Consider the following 12,935-nt stretch of genomic DNA (forward strand, 5'->3'; position numbering starts at 1 on the left):
CTGTGGGCAAAACTCAGTACAGCCATAGCAGAGGCTTTGGATTTAGCAAGGTGTCCTGAAAGCCTCATTTTTTGATTATGCAGGTTTAGTTTGTGAATGTAGAACTTCAGGAAGACACACTCCAAAACCTCTTTGATTTACAGATTATGTGTCTTCTTAAATATTATTTTATAGGTTTAATGTAAGGGTCAGTGGGAGGTTGTATTGGCTGTATAACCACACCTACCAGCATTGGGTTGGTTCAGTATGAAGTCGAGGTCTGGTTAGGGTTATCAAGCCTGGCCTGACAACCTGTGGAGCCACTGCAAATGGGGATAAGGAGGGTGGCCCAGAACCTACATACCAAATTGACCAAAACATTATGGTAAAGCCACAGAGTTTTCAGTGACTCCTAGAAAGGACTGACTTCTAGGGAAATGGAGGGGCTGGAAAAACTAGTTGTTCAGTGTTCTATGGATGTTTACTGTTTAACTGTAGGAACTGTTTTTAAGATCTGTGCTTGAGGCTATAATGGAGGCCATGAAGTTTTTTCCTTAACAGATATGTTTGAGGGACTCCTGTATCAGCTGCTGCTTTTCAGAATGATGGGTAATGTTGTACATCTGAACGATACATGTATTTAAATGTGTTGCCACTCCTGTTCCTAAGGTGCCAATTCAAATCCAATGAAAACAAAAGACAAGTACTACCACCCACCAGCAGGAACCTCTCTGTTTGCTAGGGAGATAAATTGAAAGCCTGGAGGCTGCCAGCTAAACGGATTGCTTATTTTCTCTGCTATTTATCTGCAAGTGTGGCACAAGAGTGTATTCTTAACACGGCCAGAGGTTTACCAGCTGATAATATCCCTCCATCACTTTTATGAAAAATGCAACCATCTTGCTGTTTTGATCTGTGACAGTTTTCATACGATGCAGTGAGAGGGCAGCGGAGGGGAAGTCAATGAAAGTTATTATCTCACAAGTGGGATAATCACTTTCTTCACCTTCAAAGACTGATTATGTGGTCATAATGGACCCTTGTCTGTTAACAAGTAATGAGCAGGTTCTATTCTTGCTGTAATCTCACCAGTCAATACAAAGAGGAAACGATGTGGAATACCCTTTAGGTTTAGATGTATATAATCTAAACATTATTCCTGCTGAAAGAAAGGAGTATAATTTGTTTGTGTATTCCTGGTGTATCATGATGTCAACACTGGCACCCTAGTCTTGTCATATACACAGTGCTGGCACAGTGAAACAGGAAGAGCTGGATTTAAATCCCCACTAATCTTGGCATTCATTGGCTCAGCAATTGTTCCATACCTTAAACTGTATGCACCTTATGCTCCCTGCAGGGCTCTTAGTTTTGTGGGTATTAATCTGCTGGTTATCCTGGGGCCTCGGGAAGTGCGCCTAACCTCAACGAGGGCCAAGGCCTTTTCGGCACTGGCCCTACCTGGTGGAATCAGCTCCCGGAAGAGCTGAGGGCCCTGACAGAGCTCTTTGAGTTCTACATGCCAGAAAGACAGAGCTCTTCCACCAGGCATTTGGTTGAGGCTGGGTCCCTCCCCTTTGATTGGGTCCCTCCCCTTTGTACCCCCTTTATACCCCCTGTATCTGCTGCCCCAAACCAGACATTGCCTGTGGTTATCTCAGCGCAATGGCAACTGCTGCTCAGAAGGGAAAGTAGACTGGATTGCTGCTGCCATTGATTTATTGTTTTGTGGTTTTTATGCTGTTTTTATGCCTTTTATGTAAACCGCCATGAGCCGGCTTTGCCAGAAGTGGCGGTCTATCAGTATAAATATAAATAAATATTTCACAAGGTTGTAGCAAAAGTAAATAGGATAGGCCATTTGTATATTACCTGTGTGTGATGGGCAGATTCTAATTCCTTCCTCCAGATGTCACCAGATGTCACAGTCAATGTGTAAAGTGTTATCAGCCAATGAGAGTCTGTAGATCCTCTATGGGAAAGAGAGAGGGGAGATGTGAGAGGGAGTTAGAACAGAAGAAACTCTGATCAGTTGTCAGGTGGACAGATACACAGAGAAGTAGGGACAGGACAAGGTACCCCGGAGTAGGCAGATTAATCTGTTTTAGAGAGGCAGTAGGTTAGGGATGCATCCCGAGACACCAAGTGACCTGATCTTAAGGGCCTGGGAAAAGGGGCACCAGACTAGGAAAGTATAGAGGCTAAAAAGTCTTCCTATTCGTTTGAAGACGGCAGCAGTGAAAGAATCCCAGGGATCCCTTTGCTCACTAGAAGAGACAGCCTGTCAGTTCTGTAACCCTGGGCAGGTGTGTGATATTGCAGTGTTTCTGAAGGGAACCCTGGTCTAACTTAACTGTGTTTTACTTGTCAGCCAAAATAACCTTTCAGCTGCTTAACCTTTCTATGGAAGAGGCATTAATCTCTTTACTGTGTTGTTGAAATAAGGTGTCAGTGTGAGTGGAACAAAGGGGAAGGTATAAATTACTGTCTGCCTTCCATAGGTCCCCTCCGTAACAAACCAAAGACTTTTGGAGACCAGGGCAGAGTCTGCACTGACATTGTTTATTCATGTGTCAATCCTGTTGAATTCAGATCGATTTGAACTCGGGTCTTCATCTTCCTTCTTCCCTCCCCATTGGAACAGAAAAGTTTTCTGCACATGGTTAGGGTAGTTCAGAAGGGGGGGTAGCCAAGCACAGTGTCTTTCTTTCTTTTCTTGAAGGGGGGGGAGGAGCCAAGCAGAGTGGGAGCCTCTTTCTTTTCTTGGAGGGGGGGGGGGAAAGGATCGAATAAGGCAGAGGAGGGAGAAAAAAATCCAAGACCAACAGAAGTTGAGAGAAATTAGGGGCTTCTACTTTGAGGCAAGCTTGTCACATGGGCAGCTTTGGCCAATCAGGGAATCTCTACCACAGAGCAGAGCCCAGATTCAAAACAGCCTGCTTTCTCAATCTGATTCTTAAAATATTGAGGGTTAAAAGCACTCTAAGATATCGCACAATAAAGGTAGGGTCACTCCGGATCAATCATGCTTGTTGCAGAAGGAAAATTTAAATTTCCCCAAATCAAAACGGAAATCGCATTCTGTGTGGACGGCAGGGACTGAATCAACCTGGGATTGGAATAAAAGCTCCGTGCAAATTTACACCCAGGGCTTGGCTGGCTACCATCAAATACTGCATTTAATTTGCAACCCTAAGATGAATAGTTTCGCCTTCCTAATCCTCACTGAACATAGTCCTCTAAATGGTTAAACTACATTGATCAAAAAATTAAATTGTGGCAAGGGGGAAAGGAATTTATGTAAGCAGCTTTTAGACTTCTTAAGGTAGAGAAAAGTGGAGTATAAAAACCTACACTCTTATTCTTAATATTTTTTTAAAACGTATGGTCACCTGTGGGTGCCAGAGACAATCTCTTTTCTCTTCTACTACTCCCCGGAATGCCTTAACCCAGATAATTCAGGCTAGCCCGATCTTGTCAGATCTTGGAAACTAACCAGAGTTGGCTTTAGCTAGTATTTGGGTGGGAGACCTCCAAGGAATATGTGGAGATAAGCAATGGAAAACCTCTTCTGAATGTCTCTTGCCTTGAAAACACTACAGAGTTATCCAAAGCTAGTTGTGACTTGATGGCACTTACCATCACCACTGTCTGGAATAGTTTTAAACATGGAACTAGAGATTTGGTGAAACTGTAAAGAAACTTCCATTTTTCCGTTGAATAAGCCCTAGTGGAGCAGAATTACTAGAGGTGTCAAAAGGCTGAACTGCCTAGAAGAAGCTCTCTGTACTGAGAGACCCTGCAGGGCTATATATCTCTCTATGGAAATCTGGAGCCTCCATTAAAAATGGGAGATGGAATACATACCATGCTTCTGCTGCATTGTTTTTTTCCATAGTGTTGCTGCAGGTAAATAAATTCAGGCTTTATCCTTGAGCTACTGAGCCTCTAGCTGCTACACCATGGAAGGACTACCCGGCTTCAACCATGTAACAGCAAATCGAATATGAAATATGACCCAAAGAGTCTCCCCTTTTGAATTAAGAACTCATTTTCTTAGATTGTGATCACTAATAAGTTGTCTAGTGAAGAGAGATCATGATAGAAACTATCACTAATGAAATAATTCATTACATTTGTTCAAATGCAATTTATTGCCTTTGTCCAAGTAAACTGTCAGAGATAACATTTATCTAAGATGGAAACAGAAAGTTGAATTAGAATTTGATTAGGCCGTACAAGCGTTCATGTTTACAGGATTCAAATCTGCAGAGAAATTAAGTGTTATAAGGTTGCATGCTTTAAAGAGAACTCCAAGAAATGAATCATCATATTTCTAAATTTGTCTGCAAAAGTCCTAGGTTGGTGTGCCCTTGTATCGTGCAGAAGAAACCAAAAAGAGTGCCTCTTTTGTGACAGACAAGATGCCAAAATCATAACTTACTTCCATAGAGCTATTTGCCTCCCAAGTCTTGGATTTATTTTTGAAAGCAAATGCAGCAACAATGCCCTAAAGAACTGCCAGTAGGAGAATAGTATTGAAAGTTAAGTTCCTATATATGTGATAAGTGGAAATGTTGATATTCTCTTAAGATAGCTAACCTTTATGAACAAAGCTGCTGCAATTTTCTTGTGATCTTCATGTTAAACCCGAACAGCACATTCAATTCCAGGAGGGCCCTTTTCTTTGACGTCTCTTTGAATTAGGGTCTGGGCAGTATTCCCATACTTGTGATGCATGTCATCACTCTCCATCTGATTCCCTCTATGAAGCTTATGAACTCTACACTGTTCTGCACAGAATAATTCTCCTCTGAAGTGTAGTGTTGCCTGTGCTTCTTAATAATCTTTTCAGTATGTTCAAAATAATCTTTTGAATAAAGATGACTTTACCTTTACCTTCATATTAAATTAATATCTATTGATATTGATGATGTATACATTGTACATTTTGTGCTTCCAGTTTTGTACCAAGTTCCTTCTTTGGAAGATGCTTTTCTCTAGCTTGTGGGCACTTCACAATCATTCCTTGAGAAACTATGGCATGAGAATTTGGTCTCAGCTTGCTTTATTGCACAAGGATCTGATTAGCTGAACATTTATTTTTATTATTTATAATTGCATTTATTTACCGCCACACCCAGTGGCTTGAGGCGGTTTATCTTATCCATGAGTGCCTATATATAGTGAAACTTCTGGGTGAGTGAGGTGCGTCCGGGCTGCAGAGACAGTATGAGCTTGAATCTGGGCCTATCAGGGATAAGGCAGCACTGGCCAGGAAGATGAGGTAGCGGTGGTAGCCAGCAGGAGGAGGCGTCATAGCCCAGGAGATGGCGGTGACAGCCACCATAAGGATGAGGCAGCGGCCACCAGGAGGAGGGGGCAGTGGCCAGCTGCACGTGTCGCCCGCAGGAGCCGGTGGGGTTGCCAGGTGGCAGAAGACACCTGCGGGGCCCATGGCATGGAGGAATTAACTGCCATGAAGAGGAGGCACCTGTGGCGCCCAGGAGAAGGCCACAGCCACTGCCAGGAGCAGGCGCCACAGCAACCACCCTCCCTCTCACAAGCCTCTGGCTGTGCTGTGGGAGACGTTGTGTGGCCGGGGCCGCCTCCCTCCAGGTCATTGCATACCTTCTCAGTCCTTCACCACCACTGCCTCCTCCCCCTCATGCAACATCCCGCTAGCGCCTGCTGCTATTCTCTTTGCAGTAGGCTTCCTGCTAGTATATATATATATATAAAATATATCAATATAAAATACAATACTTTAAAATAACTGAATTACACCCAACCCCATCTTCCCCCCTCCTGTAGCTCAATGGATTGCCTACCATCTCATGCCTAGTAGTGGGGTGTGTGGAGGAGGGACCCAGTTGATGTTCCACCACGTGCAGTGGATGCAAGGTAAAAACAGAAGCTTAATCCTGACAGGACATTACAGTGGAAGGGCTTAATCACCTGTTCTGGGTAGGGCTGCACTACCCTTGACGGAACAAGTTTATAGTTTGGGACTGCTCTTGGGCCTGGGTGTACTGCTGGATACACAGTTGGCAGCTGTAGCTTTTACTAGCTGTGCTGGGCAGAAAAGATCTGGCCACTGTTGCACATGTTCTGGTTACATCTAAACTACATTACTGAAATGCTTTCTATGACCCATACACTGAGCTGCTGCTGGGCATTGCACTGGGGCAGAATGCCCTGGCTCTTCCCATGTATACATGAGGGGGGGAATCCACCAGTGTACGCAGACTGCCCTTGGGTAGCGTGCGTGCAGAACATTGTGGCTGAAAGCCCCATATGCTGCCCAGAGGTGACAGCAACGGGGAGAGCGGGGGTATGATGGCATGGAGCAGCATGCCACTCTCCCACCAAGGTGGGAGTGGGGGGACTCCCTGGCCAGCTCCACAGCTTTGTGGACCTAACAGGGGTGTGCAGTATCCTTGCAGGGACACTTAGATCTACCAATTATGCACAGCTCCAAGCTGACCTAGCACACGTTGGTGCCCATGGCATCCCAAGGAATGTGGAAGATTCTGTGTTCCCTTACCTTCTGGGACACTGTGCTGGGCCAGGGTGGGATGGTGCCACCCTAGATTACCTGCCCTGTGCATAATTGGTCCATGTGGGACTGCCCATAAAAATTTCAATTGATGTAGAATGCTTCAGCCTGGATGTTGACAAGAATGAGTGGTAAGTACCATATCACTCTAGTCTTGGCCTATCTACAGTGGTTCCCATCTGTTTCAAGGAACAAATCAAGGTGTTGGTATTTATCTTTAAATTCTTTATAGTTTGGGACAAACATACCTGAAGGACTGCCTACTCACTTATGGATCTACCTGACCACCAAAGTTATCTTTTGCAAACCTGCTTTGGGCATCCACATCATCTGAGATTAGGTGGATAACACCTCAAGTCATGGTATCAAAACTCTGGAATTCTCTTCCGAGGAACATTCATCTGTTCCTTATTGTGTACACCTTCTGCCAGAAGGTAATGACTTTTTTTGGTTTGTTGGGTATTCCTTCAGTGAACCCTCTTCCTTGCACACATTTTAATTGTTTTTATGCTTTTGCATGTGTGTTTTAGCTGTGGTTTTAATTGCTTTAGTGATGATTATTTGTTGGTTCTAATGTTTTGTTTTTAATATGCAATTTTGTTATGTATGCTTTTAATTTGTTATCCCCCTTGGTGGCTTTTCTGAGGTAAGAAAGGCTAGGTGTAAATTCTGTAAATACATAATAAAAACAAATTGTTGTTCTGGCTGATGGTATAATGACAGTAATATTCCATCCAGTCTCTAAGCAAGAACTTTTGAAGATATAGCTGGCAGCACTGCAAATCTACGGCAATGAATATGAGGCTAAATATCAGAAGTGGAATGAATGACAATGGTATCTATTAGACTATAAGCTAGTCCCCCAGGGGAAGTGATGGAATCACTTTTTCGGAGGATATTTACAGCCTGAGAAGACAAAAGATATGACCGAACAGAGATTTATAGCAGAATGCCCACAGGGAGACTAGAGGTGCAAATAGGTCCTTTAAATTACTAATTTCTGTGATTTATGGCTTTGAACTCTTTCCACTATAGAAATCCAAAGCTCTTAGTGCTACCACCTAATGAGAATACTATGAGAAAGTGTTATAGACCTTGCTTCTTAGAGCCATTGTTTGATCTGTCAGGGATGTTTTTTTAATAGTTTGCACCATTAAATAGGAAGAAAAGATAGTGTCATTGCCAGAAGAGTCCAAAAGGCTGAAAATACCTCCCAAAGAAGCTCAAATATCCCACGTATCTGAGGTTAGGATGAGGATTTTTTTTCTTTTCTTTTACATTACTTTCTTTCAAACTAAATCCAGGTCAATCTACGGATCTGAAATTGTACAGAATTTTTTTGGGGGGGGGAGGTAGGCTTGCAGGGTTGAAAGAATGCATTCAAAAATTAGGAAAATTAACATTTGTGGGAGAATGTGTCTATCCCTTCCTTTCAATTCTAGAAGCTCATAGCAGAAAATGTTTAGCTATTCTATTTGGAACCAAGCGTTAAAAGGACTGATGCATATTTAAGCACACCCAATGTAATTTTTTGATCTTTATATGTGTGTGTGTGTGGGGGGGGGGTTAGGGTGTATGTAAGGGAGACTGTAAACATGACTACTTTGCCCTTTCCCCAACCAATATGCATTTATTGGGCAGTGCCTATAGGTCCCAAATGGTTATATGTGTATAAAAACAGGGGCTTTCTAAGAACTCCTGGAAGTAGAATTGAATGTATGCAGAGGATTTGGGAATCTTGCCAGGCCTTTGAAATGGAGAACACACAAATAGGAAGTGGCCCTGGACTAGACCTTTGTGGGTATGGTAGCTGTGAGCTTAGTACAAGTCAGAAATGCTTTAGAAGAAGAAGAAGAGTTGGTTCTTCTATGCCACTATTCTCTACCCGAAGGAGTCTCAAAGTGGCTTACAGTCACTTTCCCTTTCCTCTCCCCACAACAGGCACCCTGTGAGGGAGATGAGACTGAGAGAGATATTAGTGCTCGGTCAGAACAGTTTTATCAGTGCTGTGGTGAGCCCAAGGTCACCCAGCTGGTTGCATGTGGGGGAGTGCAGAACTGAACTCGGCTCGCCAGATTAGAAGTCCATACTCCTAACCACTATACCATGAAGGGTAATCATGGACACAGCCAATGCACATTCTGTGCTATATTCACAGGGCTCACTGTAGGTTTCTGGCTGTATGTACAAGACGACCTCTCCTACTACATCCTGTCTTGAGAGCTTTGCTCATCTGCAAATTGATAAGATTAGTAATTGTTGGTGCATATGCATTCTCTGCGTTGGCCACCCCCTTGAAACTGCCTTTGGTAGTCTGAAATCCTCCTCTTACCATATTGTCTTTGCTGTCTGATTGATTTGCTTTTCATATTTTGTAATCTGCCTTAAGTCTCAGTAAAATGACAAATGATGCTATTCTTGGATATTGACAATACTGTGACGTCACCCCCTTTTACACACATAGTCAATATAGCTCTGAATACGTCATTTAATTAGAAACTTAATCCTGTCCCATGCTTTTGAACGTGGGAAGAGGGCTAATCTTCCAATGAAATGATATGCTTTGGGAGTGAAGACTTTTATCACACTCAATTCCCCCACATGTATTCATTGTCCCCCAAATATTTTTTTCCATCTTTGTGCATTGTCAACTGAAGGAAGCAGACTTCCTTCCTTCCTTCCTTCCTCCTCCTCCCTCCCTCACCATTTGAAAGTCTCAGAAAACATCAGAATCCCACCATTCAGAGACTACCATTCAAATGTTTTAAATCTACATTCTTAAATATGTACAGCAGTAGAGTGACACGTTTTAATTTCACTAGAAACTATTCAAACAGTTCAGTTCAGAGCGCATGCACACTCTTGTGCACCTCTGGAGGCCTCATTCACTGTGATGGAGGATTAGTTCTGCACATACATGTCCTCATTGATTAGTAGACAGAGAACTCTTCAGGGATCTGAACATGCTTTTGCCTCAAATTAGGGTAGATGTCATTAATGGGGAAACAGGAAACTCTGGATATAATTAGTGCCCATCTGTACAATAGCATTGGATACAAGTAAAGCCCATCACAAACACAGCTACCTTTGAAATGTCTAGTTTATTTGAGTCACTGAATATTCTGAACAAATGCAAAAAGCAACAAAAATGAAATATAAATTTGTCTGTTGGTTGTATACAAGAACTCCATCTGTTCAGGACATTCTGCCTGTTTATATTGGATGCAGATTCCCCCTCATCCACTGACTCATTCACTTTCATTTTGGTAGCAGCAGAATTAGCTATTTATGGCCAAGTAAAAAGAACTGATAAATAAGGATGGGCACAAACAAGAAAAATCCAGTTCAGAACCCAATCACAAACCCAGCTGCTCTGTCAAACGGAACCAGTTTGGGAAGTTCAGGATGCAGGGTCCTAGAAAATCCCAAATCACAGGGCATCTCCAGATGACTCTCCTCTGCCTGCCCACTAGGGTTGCTGAAGTTTGGACTTAGAGGGGTGGGGGTCCAAGTTACAGAAAACCAAACAAGGTGCTACCAGGAAAGTGCATTTCAGGGAGATGTCAGACATGGGTTCTGGAGGATATAGATTGGATCCTGATTGAGATAGAGGCATAAAACTCAGCAGATATCCCCAGGATGCCCCCTACCTGCCCTACATGTTGCATGCGGATTGGACTTGAGGGATTCAGGTTAAAGATACCCAAACAAGGTGCCCCTAAAAAAGTGCTTTTGGGGGAGATGTCACATGTGGGTTCAGGAATATACAGAAAGGGCCAAATGTCCACTCCTTTTGCAACCCTTCCCTTTACCAGTCCTAGTAACTTTCAACAAAGTTTAGAATCTCATTTGTAAAGCTACAGCAAAGTTGATTGTGCCGTTATTTCTCTTTTTGTGTCTGACAGAAAGAGCTTGTCCTCCTTTGCCTCTCTTCACAACACTAAATGCTGAATGGCTCCAGCCATCTTGCTTTCTATGAATGACAACAAACAAAATGTGTCTAAGAACAAGAGAGTATGTTCAGATTTTGTAAGATTCTTCTCTGATATGTGAAGGAGCTGTACAAAATTGTCTCTTGTAGTTCCATTCAGTCTGGGAGCACATGTGAGAGTTCTTGAAGCCTCTGACAAAACACCTTTGTTCTGATGAGTGCACCATTTTGGTGGCTTATAATGCAGCCCTAAGCAGAGTTACATGCTTTTAAATTCACTGACTTGAATGGGATTAGAAGGGCAAAACTCTTCTCAGGATAGCACTGTTATTACAAATTCCAAGCCAGAGTATGGAAGCAGCCAAGTCATGTCTGTGTACTGTAAGAGAAATAAAAGAGGACAGGTTTCTTTTAAAAATTGTATGAAACTGTGCCTGCCAACAACTGTCACTCTGTTGTCTCACCATATTCACTTATCTTTGCTAGTACATAACCTAAGAGGTGGAGAGTTTGGGTGCCTGAAACAGAATTACACTGGGATTATAAAGGCTTTATATATCAAATCCAGCAATGAAAGAAAGCAGCTGGCACTATTTGTTAATGACAAGAACAGAGAACTTTTGTATTTGAGAAATAGCAGCTTTGCCAACCTTAAATTAGTCACTTGGTTTCATCCATAAACAGAGCTGTGCTAAATTGACAGACTGGCCAATGGGCCACATAATAGGGCAGTGCCTATTCTGATTGGCAGGAATTTCCCAGGATTTGAGGCATGTGTTTTCCTTCCCAGACTAAGCTGCTAAGGTCTTTTTAACAGGAGCAAGACTTATTGACTTTAGCTTATGCCCATTAAAGTCAGTGAGTTTAGGCTGGAGTAATTCTGCACAGACTTGGATCGACAGAGACTTTAAATATGCCATGGTGAATATGCACAAATATGCAAATGTACACCAGTGAAAAGCTGACATAACCTTTCCTAACTGAGCCATACATGGACACATTTTCCTTTCCTCTAGCTCAGTGTCTCCAAAGGCATGCTGCCTGCCATCAACACCAGCTCTTCCTCTTCTTGTCCATCTGTTTCACCATGCTTGCACAAGACATACACACAGTTGGGTGCCAGCAGCACTAAAGAGAGCCAGAGAGAATTGTGGCTCTGTTCCCTCCAGCACTTCTCTAACTTGCAACATCACAAGGGTCTTTGAAGTTATCTCTTATTTCCTTGCAGGAGGAGATGGACCAAGTCTCTGTATCTCACGTTAAATTTTCAGTCAGATAGTCCCAGCCATGGCAGCTCCTGACACAGGCTCCAGTGAGCCTGGTAAGACTTGTGCAGAGTAATTGCAAGAAAGAAATTAGGGTTTCTGCAACAGCAGAAATGGAGCAGGTATCCTTCTCTCCTCACCTCTCCTCTCCCCTCCTACATTTGTCTGGAACTTAGGAACCCCCACACTTTGACAAAGCAAGCTGGAATAAGACTGGTGTGAGATCAAAACAAGGTAGGAAGACACCAACTGAGGTGATTGGAAAGGATTGGTTGGAAGGGTGAAGGGTCCATGATATTGCTCAAAAGATCAAGGGTTCCCACCCATATGCTATAAATAAAAACAATAACATTAGTGTGAGAAGACTACCTGAATTTCTCACCCACAGTACTGCAAAGGGCCCTAAATGGTATTGGGGCATAGGAGTTTTCAAAATGGTGACAGAGGAGAACCCTTCCACTCTATGCTTGCTGTTTCAGGTTCCAAGTGAAGAGAAAAGAAAAAGAAATTTAAAAGTATTTACTAAACCTTTAGCCTTATTTGGGCAGGTTGATGGCCAGTGATGGCCCTGGAGGGGGTGGAAAGGGGAAGGGTGCTGGCAATTTAAACCTTTGCTGGCCAAGGCTCCTCTCACTTCCAGAGAGCATGGCAGGGAGACATTACTTCCTGGTACCTCAACGGATGAAAAATATTTCAGTGGTATCTCTATGGTCAAAAAGTTGAAAAGGGTGATTTACATCTTAGGAGACTGTTCAACTATTAATAGTTCATCTAACTATGACTCAGACATTTACAACTGAGATCAGTTAGTAGGATTATTCTGAGACTCTGTTTCCAAAAGGAAGGGTGAGAGGGGACAGTGGCTGAGAGGAGACAGGTTGAGATTCTGAAGAACAAAAAGGATCTATAGAAAACTGCAAAAAAAAAAAAAATCCAATGGAGGATGAAAAGGCTATAGAGGCCTGCCAGTCAATCTGGGCTGGAATCCAACCAGACCTGAGAGAGCCTACTGAATGAACAAGGCAAAAGCTCCTTTCCTTCCAGCATTTCCATATTCCTGAGTCATCTGGTCTGTGACTCCGGCATTTTGCCTCAATATAGTTTAGTCTCAACAGAGCACTCTAATTCTAGCCTCATTTTTGGTAGGTGGAATTTATGTCTTATGGCCACTTGTTGCTACCTCTCTACATTTAGCGTTGTC

The sequence above is a fragment of the Paroedura picta genome, chromosome 6 (genome assembly GCF_049243985.1).
Source record: "Paroedura picta isolate Pp20150507F chromosome 6, Ppicta_v3.0, whole genome shotgun sequence".
Lineage (NCBI taxonomy): Eukaryota > Metazoa > Chordata > Lepidosauria > Squamata > Gekkonidae > Paroedura > Paroedura picta.